Below are 17,741 nucleotides of genomic sequence, written 5' to 3' on the forward strand. Positions count from 1 at the left end.
AGTAACTCAATTAGATTTTGTTTGTTTAAAATACATCACAACTGGTACATACAATAGTAATATTGTCCCAATGCCTAATTTGATTTGGGAGTCCATGTATGAGTAAAAGGCAATTAGATCAAATTCGATCTTACAAGAGGAAAGACAAAAAAGTTTAAGTTTTTTAGTGTCATTCGTAGGGATATACTCTCTGATCTAGAAAGCATTTTGCCAGATGACTGAGCCGAGAATCTAGCATGCTGGTTATAATTGCTAATACATTGTACCAAACCAATACGAAAATATAATATTGATATAAAGAGAATGTCTCCAAAGTACTTGTCCCAGAACCCATGATCTCAAAATCACCCAGAATCTGATGGGTAATATATGTGAAACTTTGAGATGATAAAGGATTATATAAACAACTCTAAATCTTTATTGTTAGGTCCCGCCTTTATTATTAGGTCCCCTTGCACCTTATACTCCTCCTCGCTAAACTACTTTCATTGGTCTGCTCTCTTTTGGCATAAGGTTAGATATCACTTTTTCAGGCAATCTTTCCAGACCTACAGAGATACACTGGTAAACTGTTTCTGTCTAGAATGTCTTTTTTTTTTTTTTACATTATATTGGCATTTATAATTTATTTCCTTGAGAGTAGCAACTGAGATCTATAATATAATTAATATTTTAGCCTAAGATAGGTATTCAATACATGTTCCTTGAAAGAATGAGTAAGTTAATAAATGAATTAATGGAAGAAAACACAAATTAGTTAAGTGAGAATGAGTCACTTTACTGAGTCTGTATTTGGAAAATACTGGTATCAACTGGTTAAGAATTAAGATTTGATTCAATGGCATCAGATTCTAAATGAGAAAATAACACAGAAGCTTCTGTAGACACTCAAAAATATAACCTTTATATTACAATTATAGGTGTTTTAAATCAGAAACAAATGGGAGGAGTAGCTAAGGAAATCCATGTGGCATAGAATGCTTAGAAATTCTTACTTTTAAAAAAAGAACTTGAATGAATATTTTTTAAAATTTTTTTATTTATTTTTATTTTTAAAAGTGATTTATTTGAGAAAGAGAAAGAGCATGCCAGTGTGCATGAACATGACCTTGGGGAAGGGGCAGCTAGAGAGGAAAAGAGAGAATCTCAAGTAGGCTCCCCAGTGAGCACAGAGTTCAGAGGTGGGGCTTGATCCCAGGACACTGAGATCATGACTTGAGCTGAAATCAAGAATTGGATGCTTAACCAACTGAGCTATCAAGTGCCCCTTGGATGAATGATTTTTTTTAAGTATAGTTATTCTTGAGGAAAAATATCTAGTTTTGAATCATTTCAAATGATTTAGATATGGTCATAAAGATAGAATAGAGTTGGAGTGAAAATCTTTGGAATTCACTGAAGGAACTGGTTTGACAACCCTTAAAGAATAAAAGGACCTCAAAACTAACTAGAGAAAGCTGGAAGTCAGGCATAGAGATAGGTAAATTTAGGAAGATTTGTGAAAACATTAAAATTATTTCCTTAGGATTAAGATCAATTTCAGACTCAGTTTTCTCAGAGAAAATTATGTTGCAAACAGCCCAAGCATCTGAAAGTGACTTTGGTTTTATTAGAGTAATTACAATACCTGTAATAGAACTTATTTTTTTTTATTTAATACATTTAAAAATATACTCATGTATGTATACTTATTATGAACTCACAGTAGTGGACCTATGTTTACTTTTTAAGAAATTCAATAGTGTACTTTTCAATTAGTATCAACGTAGCATTGAAAAAGTTCAAGCTGGTGATCTCTGTCCTAGAATTAGGATAAATGTTTAAGGGTTTCTCTAAATCAAGTGAAATCATTGTTTACATGCTACTTATAATCTGTTATGCCAAAGAAAGCTACCAAGGCACACTACTGTTATCCTAAAATTTCACTGGAAAATTACTTTTATAAATGCATATATATTTGTATACAAATATAGTTCAATCATGGAAGAAGTCAAAGGTTCATATTTATTGTGATATTTATTCTTATATAATTCAAGTTTATAAATTGTCACTTTTTGTGCAATTTGAAACATTTTGAATGCAACATGTTTTGGCTAATAGGCCTTTTTTTTCTCTGAAGTGACACTAAACATTGAGAAAATGGCTTTGTTCTTAAAAATCATATGCTATATAGTTATAAAATTAATACTTGAATTATATTTTAGGTCTCTTTTCCAAATAGGAGAAGAACATGACATCATCATAATTATTTATGACAAGATATATACATTAAATGTGGAAAATCACTCAACTCGGTTAGCTAAAGTTATATAATAAAAATAAAGCACCTTGCTAGAAATATAATACCAAATAAATATAACACATTTGGAAAATGAACCTTCGATCAAGTGCTAAAAGCAGACATTTTAATTTTTCAAAGAAAATGAAACTGAGTTTAGATGGTTCAGAATATATTTATCTTACAATTTAATTTATAACTTAAGATCATTTGTGGATGATTCATGACAGAATCCATGACCCATAGCAAAATTACAAGTTTGGCTTATCTCTGTTTAAACCAATAGCTTCATTCATTTAACTCTTATATATTGTCATATACTGTGCTGGGCTCATTATACACATAATACATAATAGGTAGGCATGATTATCCCAATTACTTAGGGAAAAAAAGGGCTCAGAAAAATTGGATATCTTTCCCAAAGTAAAATGTTTAATAAATGGCAGAGTTGGAATTTAAATGCAGGAATTTTTGGCCTCAAACTTAAGGCCATTTTCTCTCTACTAAACTGCCTGTTTAGGATCATATCTTATTTTTTTCTTTCCCAACTCATTTTCTACTAAAGCAATGTAAAAATATACTACTTTTTTGAAAATCTCATGATCTTTCATGCCTTACTCTCTTTTTAATTTTTTTTCTTTTTTTAGTTTATGTTCCTTAGGAACATCTAAGGAACTTCCTTCCTTAGGTTCTTTCTACTTTTAAATACATGACAAACTTCTATTTTCCTGCAAGAGTATCTTCATATTAAAAATTCATAATAAATCCCTTCTTGACTACCCCATTTTTCTCCAAAGGGGCATTTGCTTTCTAATTAACCTCTGTGCCTTTTTTGTTTTCTGTACCTTGTATGTGTGCATCCTATTTTTAAAACTTCACATGTATATCTAAGTTTTCTGATAACGTGTTAGGTTCTTCAGAGATTATGTATATTATACTCATATTTGGATCCACAGTGCCTAGAACATTGTCTGATATATAATAGGTGCTGGATAAGTATTGAACTAAAGTAAAGGCCTTTGAAGTTGGTTGTTTGTTTTGTTTTTATAATCCTTTGATGAGGGAAAGAGGCCAAATGTAAGTAAGAGGGGAATATCACTGTTTTTGACTTTAGATGATTGGAATTATTCAAAATTTTAAAGTTTGACTATTTCCTAGGATACTAAACTTGAAATCAGAAGTCCTAATAAATAATTACTTCTTCATATGTAAGCACTGGTAACTTGGGTATTTTATTTCTCTCTAAGCTATAATTATTTCACCCATAAAAAGTGACTTATACAATTATTTTTTATTATTTTTAATCTTTTTTTAAAGATTTTATTTATTTATTCATGAGAGACACAGAGAAAGAGAGAGAGAGGCAGAGACACAGGCAGAGGGAAAAGCAGGTTCCATGCAGGGAGCCCAATGTGGGACTCGATCCCAGGTCTCCAGGATCATGCCCTGGGCTGAAGGCAGCACTAAACCACTGAGCCACCAGGGCTGCCCCTACAATTTTTTTTTAAATCACATGGGTATTTTGGAGAATCAAATGAAAATGGAATAATGCATATGAAAACACTTGCAGAGTGCAAATCATTATATATAATACTCCTATTATTACTTTAAGGAGAGAAAGTGAACCAAGAAAGATTAGCTAAGTATAGTGAGGTTGGGCTACCAGTCTCGTTGTTTTGTATAATTAGGTGCCATGGACTGTCCTAACTGAATTCTTAGGAAGTCTACCAAAGCTTCAGTGATGAAAATTGTCAAGTAACTGTGTTTCACCTGCTATGTAGTTGTTAGTGGCATTCCATAGGCTGAATTTCATCTTCATCTGTTTAGGAATCACATCTAAAGTAAAATGAGATGTAAAAACCATGACTATTATTTTTCTCTTGTTTCCAAAACTGACCACCAAAAGATACTGAGATTTTTGAAAGGAGAAAAAAAAAGTTAGAATAATTTAGGATCATCCCATCCCATATCCTCTTGTGATGATTCAAAATATCTATATTCAAGTTAAATATTTATTCCTTTTCAAAGTTTAGCAATTTTCAGAAATTGAGTTTTATTTCAAGCAATCTTAACACAAGCTACTATCTTACAAAAAAGCAGTTTGGGAAAAATCTGTCCTAGAGATTTTTTAGCAAATAAACAAGACGATTAGAGAGGAGAGACTGACAATTTGAAGATCAAGTATAACTAAGAGTTTATCTCCAGCTAGATTCAAATTAGGAAGGATGAATAGTGAGATTTCCTGCTTAGAATTATTTTATTATTCCTCTGTGGATGCTTCAGTTTTTAGTAGTAGTAATGAAAGTAGCAATGTGATCTGTCAATCAAGTATATTCAGCAGAGTCATCTCAAGGTCTAGGCAAGCCAATAGCTATACATTTTATGACTCTATTCATCTCTTGATTACTACTTTACTAGTGAATGAAAACAAACAGTATGCTGGGATATAATGGTAGTTCAAGGGATAAGAGAGAGCATACTATTGCACACAGCTAGTATATAATGATAGATACCCTTAGGGAGTAATTGCTTCATATTAATCCATAAGTAAGCAAAGGCTGTCTAAATAGCTCTTTAAAAGCAGAATTAATTCATAATTAGGAAATGATGGAGTTCTTAACTGTCATGTATAAGAAAACCCATGAGCAAGCTCTATTCTAAGTAGACTTAAAAAAAAAAAAAGCAGTTGATATTAAAACAAGACAATTCATTAAATTTCACAAGGGAACTTGCAGTATACAGATGTAGGCTAAAACAGGGGTCTTTAGGTCAAATGTGAAATTATTTTAAATTAATTTTTGGCACCAAACTAAAATGACTTTTGAATAGTAATTATTTTTTACTTTCATTATCAATGGTTCTTGAACTTTAATTCTAAAGTGTGATACAGCAAAGTTCTTAGTATGCATTTCTAGTAAATGTCGGCTCTCTTCTAGCATTTAAAATCTCTTAACAGGTCTTTCCTTTTCTGCAGAATTTCACTAGCTGAATGTTAATATTTCTCTTGGTTGTGGAAAGGAATATATTAAAATTTCTTTGCCTATTAATGTCTTTTTAACAGAAGTTTAATATTTAGGTAAAGCATTCAGATTCTATGCCTGCAATAACATTAGAAGCTTGATAACTTATTAGACAAGGTAATATAAAATGTGTAATTTTGAAAAATCCAGTTTGAGGAATAATATAAACTTTCATTTTGAGATTTACATTATTTATAATCAGTTACTTTGTAAGTAAAAACTGAAAAAGATATTTTGATTTAGATTTTCTATAATTGTTCCATAGGAATTCAAAACTTATTGAAAGATAAAATATTTGGGAAGAATGAAAGGAAGATGGAGAATAAAAATGACAAAAAAATTTAAATGATTCTAAGATTGAGGAAAGTTCTAGAAGGAATGATTAAAGTAATGTCATCTTGGAAAAGAGGATGATCAGTAAACATAAATAAGATTTTATTAAAAACACATTATGCTAGTAATATGACACAATGTTTTTCTCTAAAATCTTATGACTAAGGGTACCTGGGTGGCTCAGTTGGTTAAGTGGCTGCCTTTAGCTTGGATCATGATCCCAGGGTCCTGGGATGGAGTCCTGCTTAGGGCTCTCTGCTTGGTGGAAAGTCTGCTTCTCCTTCTGCTCTTCCCCCTGCTCATGATCTCTCTTTATCACTCTGTCTCTCTCTCAAATAAATATATAAAATCTTAAAAAAATAAAATGCTATGACTAATAAAAGTCATATATACATTCATTTGCAAATAGTCATCTGTGTTTATTATTTCCAAGCCCTCCCTTAGATCCTGTGAGCACAATTAAAATAAACAAACAAGAACAACAACAAATCAGCAAATGAAACCTTTGCTCTCATGGAACTTACATTCTAAGGAAGGGGACTAATTGACAAACAAATGTAGAATGAAAAAAATGAAAAAAGGTAAAGAAGGAACCAGAGAACATCTGAGTTAAAGTAACCAGGGAGTGTCTGGGGAAATTATACTTCTTAAAATAATTGGATTTATACTAACAATAATAAACTTGGCAGATATAAATATTAGATCTTGTGTTTGAGAAAAATCAACTTTGTAAGTATAGGATTATTGAGGCCTGACTAAACAAAAACTTTATTTAAAATCTTGAAAATTTTAGATGACCACAAACTTAATATACTTTTGAATTTTGTCAGAGTAAGAAATAGTTATATTAAATTAGGCTGTACTATAATGAGAAAAATTATTCAGACATTACTTTTTATGGTGTTTATTATGTCAGAAAATATGTTCAATCTTAAAAATGATATTAAAAGGGGTCACTAAAATATTGATATTAATCTAGGAAGGAACAGTAACTCTAGAAGAGTGTTTAAAACTTTGAATGTAGTCTCCCAGATACACTTAATACAGTGAATAGTTATATTAAATATTCATTTCCTCCAAAGTCTTCTTAGTTGGTCAGGAGAGATATTTATGTCATTCACCTACACACATTGCTTTTAATCAGTAATTTGAGGCTTGCTGGACAAGCCCAGTGGGTAAAGGGTTATAAACATTTATTTCCATAAATGAGGCATTGTTTTGGGAATAAGATGTGAATATGAGAAAAAAAAGAAGATCATTAAGTGAGGATTTGAGGTGATAACTCAAAAAAATCAATAAATCTGAGTGAAAAATTATAAGAACACCTTTGGAGACTGTATTTACTTTTGAAAGCAAAGATTTCAAATAAATGCATGCATTTATTGCAGACTTTGAGGAATGGCATATGGTCAAGCAATAAGTAGCAAACCGGAAAAAAAGAGAAACTCCCTCATAAATGTTGAAGTTAGTTCTCCTGCGTGAGGGGGCCACATGGTAAGAAACTGCAAACAGTCTACAGGTGCCAAGACTGGTCCCTGACTAGTAGCCAGGAAGAAGAGGGACACCTCACCCTTATGTTCACAAGAAATGAGCTCTCTGTCCTCCACGGACTGGGAGCAGCTCTGCTGCCACAGCCCCTTGTCCCCTGAAAATGTACACCTGTGTAAAGTTCATCTCTACCCTCTTCTTTATCAGGAACACCTCTCAGCTGTGGAGTCGATCACTGTCTGCAGTAGTGCTAAATCCACTGGAGACACTGACAGATGAGAGCCTTAGTAGCTTGGCAGCCTTACATTCCCTGACCTCACTTATTCCTAACCACAGCTTCTGAGCCAGCACCATTTCAAGGGATATTGACACAGCAGCCAAGTGCATTGGGACTGGGGCTGCCAATGGTAGGGGTGGCTGGCTCTGGGGCTGGAATTGGGACTGCATCTGGGAGCCTCATCATTGCATATACCAGGAGACTCTCTGAAGCAACAGTTCTTCTCTTACACCATTCTGGGTTTTCCCTTCTCAGACGTCATGAGGCTCTTTTGCCTGATGGTGGCCTTTCTCATCCTTTTTGCCATGGGAAGAAGCTATCTCCACCCCCCCATAGGTCCTTCTCCTGTGTCTTATCTGCCTTGTATGTTCATTTTCCTATACCTCCTCAAGCAGCCTGAGGAAAGTGATTGGCTCAGGGTTTGACAGAGGGAAGACAAATACTGTATTTAAAAAAAAAAAAAAAAAAGAAATGAATTCTGCCAACAACCTGAAGTGTTGAAGTAGATTATTCCCTAGTCTAGTTTCCACATTACTGTGACTTTGTTAAATTAATGTTTATAAAGTAGAGTCTGAGAGTGTCAGATGGTGATCAGTGATTTAACAGAAGACCACAAGAGAAAGTGAAATAGAGATGTTTATTATCCACAGGTCCTAGAGAAGATATAGGTTACACCCCCATGCAGGGAATTCAAGGCAGGAGCTGTGGCACATGCCATCATTAGGGTCTAAGGGTTGCATGCTTTGGGGTTCCCCGGCTGAGGTGGATTGGTCAGTTCAAACCAAGAGAAGCAGGGTTTTGGTAAGATTCTAGGGGTGGGGAGTCTTACCAAGGGGCTCACAGGGGTAAAGGCCTGGGAGTCAGGAGAGAGTGCCTATAAAAAGGGATGTTGGAGGGACTCCATCAGGAACTTGTGACTCTAAGGGCTGTTGTTTAGAGCACATACTTGCACTCACCAGAGAGGCTAGTGTCAATTCAAGGCCTCCAGTCCACTTGGCCACAAAAATGGATGCCAAGGTAGAATAATGTGGACTACTTTAGCTAAACTCTCAGTAGAGATGGCCATTTAGCCCCTGAAAAAAGGACCCACCTAAATTGCCTGTACTCCCAACCATGGAAACTATCACACAACAATTGTGTGTTATATTATGTTTTTAAGTTTGTGGCAATTTGTTATTCAGCAAGGAGAATCAAATACAAACCATTGGAACAATTTCAACAGCAGGGTGGTGTAGTGTTGGTTATGTAACCTAAGTCAAACCAAATGGAACTCCATTCCCTTAGCCAGAAAAAAAATTGATTTAGAAATGAACATGTGAATCAAGCTGAGTTGATCAAAATTCTTTTTAAGGCATTTTCTGCAACAGCAGATAGAACATTTTCTGCTAGAGATTTTTTTTTTCTAATCATCATGCTACCTGAAAAGAGAAGCAAAAAGCAAAACTAATGTTATATTTCCTCAACCTAGCTATATATAAACAGTCTCTAATAAGCTGCACTTCTTAGAATTCCGTAGGTCCATAATAGATAGGAGTTGCTAATGATGAATGATGGCTAATACAAAGACTAAAGATTGGGTCTATTATTCTTCCCTACCAAATCCTTCATAATCACTAAATTCTGGCCAAGTTTAACTATATGCCATTTCTGTAACTCATTACTTATACTTAACTTCTGTGCCTTTGCTCACAATATTTCTTTTACTACAATGCATTTCCCTGCATACACTTTCCTTGGCTTTTTATATCCAATTCCTATCCATTCATCAATGATGTAGGTTGAAGTTGCTTGTCCTAGAATGTCTTTGTTCAAAAAGTCAAAATAAATTTCTAGAATAATCTTATCTTGGTCATGCAAACTAAATTCCACATTTGGAATTTATTAAAAATGTCTCTGTGGCTTAGTACATGATCATTCTGTAATAATTCATCAAGCTTACTTAAAATGAATGTGTATTCCGTTTATAGGCTTTCTCTTTTTTTAAAAAATCACTTACCTACTTAAAGTCCTACTTCTAGATTTTTAGTTCTGGTATAAACAAATCTATTCTAATTTAAATTTTAAAAATGTTATTTCTAATTAATGTTGATATTTTTTAAATGATTAAATTTAAAATTTGGGGAAATGTATGATTATAAATATAGCTTTAGTCAGGGAAAATGCCAGCATCTTGACTTCTAAGAATGAAGTCTACCATATACTGTGCTACTGAAATGAGATGTAAACTACGTCCTCTTGCTTTGGCTAGTCATTTCACTCTTGACACAGAATATTCTACTGACTCATGATCCTGGGACACTGGTGTTTAACTCTGCTTAAAACATTGAGTCTGACAGTTTTTATATATAGCTAACAATCTATGCATCTCTTTCCATACTCTAATTAATAATTTCACACTTGTATAAATTTATGCCTCATTCTCTAGACTGTAAAATTTTTTGCATGACAGGGATATTATCTGGTATACCTTTATTATATATTTTCTTAGTCATGCCCTAGCAATAGGCACTTAGTTTTTACTGAGCACATTATTGGTACATAAAATAATAACAAAAGTAGCAGTATTAACAGCTCAGAACTGAATAATCTAGTGAAAATGCTTCTACTTGGTGGCAGCCTATGGGACTTGCATGAATTTAATAATAGCAGTGAATTAATCTGCTGAGGAAGGAGGGAAAATGTGTACTATGATAAGTTTGCAGTGTACATACTTACTGATTTTTTAAATCAGACTTTAGGACCTTCCTTAACTGACATATTTAACCTGATCACATGTATGCTCCATAAGGGTGGGGACTTTGTGGTTAGTGTTTTTCTGTCTATCCTCAGCATCTATTCTTTGCATATATTTGGCCCTTGATAAATATTGGTTACATAGATTGATTAATAATTACAACAATTATTAGAAATATGAATTAGAAGATAGTTATCTGGGGATCCCTGGGTGGCGCAGCGGTTTGGCGCCTGCCTTTGGCCCAGGGCGCGATCCTGGAGACCTGGGATCGAATCCCACATCAGGCTCCCGGTGCATGGAGCCTGCTTCTCCCTCTGCCTGTGTCTCTGCCTCTCTCTCTCTCTCTGTGACTATCATAAATAAATAAAAATTAAAAATATTTAAAACAAAACAAAACAAAACAAAAAAAAGAAGATAGTTATCTGGCCTTGCAGACAGTGGTGCCCTGGAGCCATCTGCACTGCCCAGCCGTGGTCAGCCCCATCATGTTTTTTGACATAGCCCTGGACAGCTAGTCCTTGCACTGCGTCTCCTTCTAACTGTTTCCAGACAAAGTTCCAAATACAACAGAGAACTTTGGTGCCTGAACACTGGGGAGAAAAGATTTGATTATAAAGTTTCCTGCTTTCATAGGATTATTCCAGAATTTATGTGCCAGGGTGGTAGTGGCAAGTCCATTGATGGGGAGAAATTTGATGATGAGAATTTCATCCTGAAGCACAAGGCTCCTGGCATCTTGTCCATGACAAATGCTGAACCCAACACAAATGGTTCCCAGTTTTTCATCTGCACCGCCAAGCCTGAGTGGTTGGGTGGCAAGCATGTGGTCTTTGGCAAGGTAGAAGAGGGCATGAATATTGTGGAAGCCTGGAGTGCTTTGGTTCCAGGAATGGCAAGACTAGCAAGAAAATCACAGTTGCTGACTGTGGACAAATCTAATAAATTTGACTCCTGTTTTATCTTAACTACCAGACCATTCCTTCTGTAGCTCAGAGAGCACCCTTCCACCCCAATCTCCTGGAAATAGCCTATAATCTTTGTGCTCTGACTGCAGTTCTATGAGTTCCATATTTTCCTTACTCACCTCCAAGTCTAACTGGATTGTAGAGTTAAGTTTATGATGGTGAAATAAAAATGAAAAACAAAATGAAGATCATTTGCTAAAAATGTGTTCCTGATTTGTTTCATCAACCTCTGGCTGTCATTATAGCAAGAAAACCCAGTAAATTTAAAGAGCATATACTTTATGGGCAGCCCGGATGGCTCAGCGGTTTAGTGCTGCCTTCAGCCCAGGGCCTGATCCTGGAGACCCGGGATCGAGTCCCATGTTGGGCTCCCTGCATGGAGCCTGCTTCTCCCTCTGCCTGTGTCCCTGCCTCTCTCTCTGTCTGTCTGTCTCTGTCTCTCATGAATAAATAAATAAATAAAATCTTTTTAAAAAAAGAGCATCTACTTTTATTTGTTTATAAAAACTCTCAGTTTATATTAAGAAACGTTCAATCTTCACCCTGAGTTCTGGCATTTTTATATATATGTTCCACTTAGTCTTCAACATAACATGTCCAATCCTCTTTGATATCATCTTTCACTCAAAATGAATTGACCTTCTTGTCTTCCTCATTTTATTACAGGCACTACAGTTTTTCTAACCACCAAATCCTGCAAACTTATGACAATTTTAAAATGTCTTCTTATTTCATCATCTCCAATTAATTGTCTTAGACATTGAGGACATCTGTTAACCACATTTATTTTGATAACAACCCAATTGGACATGGCAGAAATCCATATACAGATGGGGAGATGGTGAGTCACTCCCAAGAAGGTTTAAATAACCATTATTCAGGGCCAGATCCTTTCACAATTTCCCCATTAGCTCTTTCTATAGCATTTACTCTTTTTTACGTTTTTCCTGACATAAACAATGCATTTAATATCCTATATTTTAACTTTATGGATCTGTGTTTTAGTTGAATTGTGTCACTTGTGCTTAACATGTTTTGAGCTACAGTAAATCCTTTGATGTCTCAGCCTATGGCTTCTGTGGGGCCACCCCCTAAGGTGGCTCTTTTTTCCACCTCTGAAAGGTGAATAGCTACAGCATATCCTATTTACTATATTCCTTCTGGACAGTTCCTTTCAGGGCAATTACCATTTTCATTTTGAATCTGCCTAATGATCACAGGTAAATCTCTAGCAAGCATCTACAAGATTCTATTACACATTTTTCTGCTGTGCTGGATTTGTACCTCAAGAGCAATTCTAACTATTAGGCTAAGGAGAATTATCACTAATCCCCTTGAATCCACAGTCAAGGTGAAAAGACATGCCAAGAAACACCAATTTCAGGAGAATCTGGTGGAGATGTGTAATGGGAACCTATGATACCTATAAGGAGTACCAAAGAGAATGTTCAAAAGTCTTGAAAGCTTCTTTTGGGAGGCAGGGCACTCATATTTTTATTGATATATATTCACATAACCTAAAATTCACCACCTTAACCATTTTAAATTGTACTATGTAGTGCTATGTAGCATATTCACAATGTAGTACAACCATCACCAGTACTTAAGTCCAGAAAGTTTTCATCACCCCAAAAAGAAATCCCATACCCGTTTTAAGGAGTCATTTCTCATTTTCCCCCCGTCCCGTTTCCTTGGAAACCACTAATCTATTTTCTGTCTCAATGCATTTGCTTATTCTGGACATTTCCTATAAATAGAAACATATGAGTAGTCTTTATCTAGTAAGTTCAATGTTTGGCTTCCTTAGGGACAATTTCTATTTATTGCTCCCCGCCCCCCCCCCGCCTCCTGTTTGTGGACAGTACTCTCTTATTTATTAGTATGCATCATATTTTTTGTTGAAAATTGAAAAATTTTAATATGATAATGTGGCAACTCTGGAAATCAGGATGTCTGGAAGCCACTGCCCCCAAGCCCCCCCCCACCAAGGTTTTATGTTGTTTCTTATTGCCGCTATTGTATGGAAATCTGGTGGCTTTTCTCAAATAATCTGTGAAGCCTATATTATCTGTCAGGGGTGGCCACTAATGTTTCTGTAAGTTTAAGTGGGAGTCAGAGGCTGGACTGAGATTTGCTTAAACACCTGCAAACAATAAACTCCCAGTCTTTGCCAGTGGCCTGGGTGTGTGTTGGGCATACCTTCAACACTCAGCTAAGTAGTTTACAACTCTGCCTTAGCCTTTACTTCCTACCTGTGTAGATCCTTAACATCAGTCAGAATGAGAACTTGGGGACTTCTTAATTCTTTCTTGAGCATGTGCCCTCTGGGAATTCACATGACTTTCTAGATTTCTGTGAATATATTGGAGCTTTTAAAAATAGGTGTTTCCTGGAGCACGAGGGCAGCTCAGTTGGTTAAGCAACCGACTTGATTTAGGCTCAGGTCATGATCTCAGGGTCCTGAGATCCCCACTTGGGCTCCACATTCAGTGGAGAATCTGCTTCTCTCTCTCTCTCCTTTTCCCTGTTTCCCTCCCCTCACTTGTGTGTGCGCGCTCTCTCTCTCAAATAAATAAATAAATCTTAAAATAAAACATGTATTTCCTCAAAGCATCTCATTCCCTGGTCTTGTCTCCCAAGCTTTTTAATTAAAAAGTGATTTTCTCCAAGTGTTATCAATTGTTTCAGACAGCTAATACACCTCCCTATTAAGTGTTTTTGACAAATGCCCCAGAAGGCTGCCACAGCACTGGTACAGTTCTAAGGTAAGATAAAGGCAAAGCCATCAGCTGGTCTTCCAGGGAGCCATTCGAAAGGTCAAAGCAAATGGCCACAATTCTTTGTGAATGAGGTCTTTTCTGTTCCCTCTGGTACTGGTACCAATCCAAGAATTGTGGATTAACTGGGGAATGTGAAATGAAAACAGCTTAAGTTTGGGGTGCCTGGGTGGCTTAGTCAGTTAAGCACCCGACTCTTGATTTCAGTTCATGTCATGATTTCAGGGGTGTGAATTTGAGCCCTGTGTCGGGCTCACACTGGGCATGGAGCCAGCTTGGGATTCTCTCTCCCTCACTTTTCCTCCCCTCCATGACCCCCCCCCCAAAAAAAAAGAACAGCGTAAGTTAAAACATCACAAAGCTCTGTTTTCACCAAGATTCAGATGATTTTTCTTACTTAAATCTTACTCTCATTGTTGCAAGCTGTTGGTCTGTTTCCAGAATTCAGAAAAGGTTGATTCTGACAGTTTTTATAAGATTCCATTGCCTTTATGGAAGGTTGAACTTTTGGATTTCTTTACTCTGCCATTTTCACTGACAACACTAGAAAAACTTTTAAGATGATGTTACAATTAAGCTGGGTTTTAAAAATCCAGCAGGAATTAGTCAGGTAGAAAGTTGAGAGAATAAACCAGATAGAGCATTTTATCAAAAGGCCCAGAAGTACAATGAGAAGACTAACATATTCTGGGAAATGACCCTAGTTCAAAAAGTTGAATTATAGAATATGATTAAGTAAAAATATATGCATTTTAGAGGAGATAGGATGAAGTTTCACAGTTCCTTATACCATAATACAATACTTCGACTTAATTTGGGCAATGCGTACTGAATTATTTAAGGCAAACGTGTTAATAAAGCAGACTTGTTAAGTCATTTCCGTAAGCATTATGGAAAATGATAGTTTGAGATTGAGTATAGGCAAGGGATTTAGTAAAGAGACTAATACAGACATTATAAGCATAAGAGATGATGAATGAAACTGAGGGTGTGACAGAAAATGGAGTGGAGAGAGTACTTAGAAACCTAGTACATAGAGTGAGAGATAGTAACATCCAGTTGTTTCAGTGTATGGAGAGAGAGAAGGCATGGCAATGAGGAATAAGTGTAAGGAAAATGTCTAGAATGATGCTGATATTTTGGCTTCAGAAAAGTGAGAGGGCATTGATATTGTTCACTGAAATTAAGAAAATTCAGCATGAAGTAAATTTGGAGAAGAAAAGGAAAGCTATCTGAATTCAGATTTGAACATTATGAGATTAAGTTGTTCGTGAAACATGCAGAGGCATATCCAATGGACCCTAGAAGACACAGGTTTGATGTTCAAGAGGGAATTTGAAGCTGCCAAAGTTGATTTTGGAGACTAACATATATATGTGATAAGAGAAATTGTGGATAAAATAAAATCATTAGAGATAAAAATATAGTGCTCACTTTGGCAACACATATACTAAAACTAAAATGATACAGAGAAGATTAGCATAGTCCCTCTACAAGGATGACACACAAATTCATGAAACGGGCCATATTTTTAATCCGTGGATATGATATTTTGTGATCTTTTAAATAAGAGAAAACCTTACAAAGAAAAAAGGGAATAAGAATATAGTGAGAGAAGATGATTAAGGCTACCCTAGAACTCTAACAATTGAATAGATAATTTATTATTACTATTCCTAGCCAAATTGCATCATACAATAAAATAAGGTCAATGAATAAATTATTAACACTAATGTATGAAGTGATTACACCATTCTTTCTAAACTTTAGAACTAGTAAAGTTTTCATATAAGCAATCTAGAAAATTTTCTGATGGGAGATTAAGTCTGAAGGGAGTTTTGTTCCAATATTATAGAACTATAGTTCTCATTTATATGATAGAACAGTTTACCTGGGACAACCATTGTTTTGTTCTTTTTTTTTTTTTAAATCTAGGTCATCAGTATGAATTTAATTTTTAATATTGTGAGCTGCAAGAAAATTAAACTCTTCTAAGAAAATAAGCCAAGAGAGTCCCGAAATATAATTGAGAGGAAAACGGCTCTTGGAAAATGTGAGGTAGGGTTAAATCTCCCAGGATTAGCCTTATTCCCAATTTTAATGGATCCTAACATTACAGATTAAAAAATTACATCGAAAGACATAGCCCAAGCTTTGACTAATAAATAATAAATTTCTTTCTATTTAAACGTTCAGGTTTTTGTGGACAAGAACTACACTTTAGATTTTTTTAAACTAGCATCATGATTACATCTTGTAATATTGCAATGTATGCCACAAAATACTATATATTTGAAACAGAAATATGTTACTTGTACTTAAATAAAGATTGTAAAGATGAGTGTGTCTAGTGTCTTAAAAAATAAGCCTTATATATAGCCACTAAATTTTGGTTTCCTGTAATTTTCATGTGTCACACAGTAGGATACTTTTGATTTTTTTCAATATTGAGGGTATAAAATACCCTCAATTCACCATGCAAAACAAGCAGAAGGTCACATTGGGTATTTGGAATATAGCTTGTTGACTTCTGATCTAGCACCTAAAATCTCCGTTTTTCTTTTCTTTTTTTCTTCAAACTGAATATATGCAAGTAGCATATACACAGGCTAGGATTGAGTTTTCTGGATTCTGAACACTCCGAGGTTGGAACAGTTTGCTTCTCCCCACCCCACCCCCCACCTGGCATCATCCTATTCCTCCTATTTGACGTGAAATAAATGATTTTGTTGTTTTTCTTATTGTGCTTCTTAGGCTCAAAAACGTAGTTTTCGAAATGACTGTGTACATACATGACTAAATAAAAATATCGATGACATTTTTGTTCTGGCTGGGTACTAGACATTATCCAAAATCAAAAGATTCAGATTTCTTTTCTCCGAACATCTTTAATGTAGCAATATTATAAGAAGCCCAGTTTCTTTACTGATATTGACTTAACCCACAGTGTGGATGCATAATCAGTTTAAAATTTCATATGCATTTTAATTGTTCACAAAGTTTATCACAGGGTCAAAATAAATAAAGCACCTTATTTGTTCTGTGCTTACAAAGCTTAGGTGTTTAAAGACCGGAGAGTTTTTTTTTGTTTTTTTTTTGTTTTTTGTTTTTTTTTTTTTTATGGCTATAAAGCACAATTAGCTTATATCTGTCATTACTTAATAAAAACATATATAAAAAATACAGATAATTGTATTGATTTTATTTTGGCTACTTAAATAGTGTACTAAACATTGAAACATTTGTTTCCCTGAATTATGTGTTTAGTTGTGCTAACATTTCTATATATTTAATTATACAGGTGATAATACTTTAACAGACCTTGATATATTAAAGCATAATGGTTAAGAGCACCAGGTCTGCAATTAAGCAAAATTATAGATCTCAGATCTACCTCTTACTAGCCATAGGATTGTTTTTTTATCGTTTTTTTTTTTTTTTTTTGCCATAGGATCTTGTACAATTTACTTATATGTGACTTGGATTCCTCTTCTTTGCATAGAGGCAACAATTGTTAGCTCAGAGAACATTAACATTTAGAAGAGTTAATATGTATAAGTTGTTCACAACTGTTTCTGGTAAATTTTAAGGACAATACATGTGAACTTTTTACATATATTTAAATAAGTTGATAAAATATAGTCATAAACATGCTTATTTTTAGTTATCTATTTCATCCCACCCAGCAAGTATAATATAGGGGAAAATAATTAAGAGCCATTAGAGAAGATTTCAGGCAAATTATTTGATGCATTAGGAATATTTTTACATCATACAAGTAACCTACATTGAAAATGAGATCTGAAGGTAAATTCCTACCAGCAGAAAGCAGTTAAAGGCACTGTGGAATTTTATTCCAAATCCTTTTA

The 17,741-nt window shown here is 34.8% G+C and overlaps 1 non-coding gene and 2 pseudogenes across 1 annotated transcript; all 3 read left to right on the plus strand.

Annotated features, from left to right (window-relative positions):
* Positions 1–7,264: 7,264 nt before the first annotated feature.
* On the plus strand, positions 7,265–7,821 carry LOC144283826 (ATP synthase F(0) complex subunit C2, mitochondrial pseudogene; annotated as a pseudogene).
* Positions 7,822–8,107: 286 nt separating this feature from the next.
* On the plus strand, positions 8,108–11,146 carry LOC144283827 (peptidyl-prolyl cis-trans isomerase A pseudogene; annotated as a pseudogene).
* A 4,152-nt stretch (positions 11,147–15,298) lies between these two features.
* On the plus strand, positions 15,299–15,405 carry LOC144283870 (U6 spliceosomal RNA). The gene has a single exon (XR_013352377.1). It is a non-coding gene; the product is annotated as a U6 spliceosomal RNA (small nuclear RNA).
* The last annotated feature ends 2,336 nt before the right edge of the window (positions 15,406–17,741 follow it).

This window comes from Canis aureus, chromosome 14, assembly GCF_053574225.1.
Source record: "Canis aureus isolate CA01 chromosome 14, VMU_Caureus_v.1.0, whole genome shotgun sequence".
Classification (NCBI taxonomy): domain Eukaryota; kingdom Metazoa; phylum Chordata; class Mammalia; order Carnivora; family Canidae; genus Canis; species Canis aureus.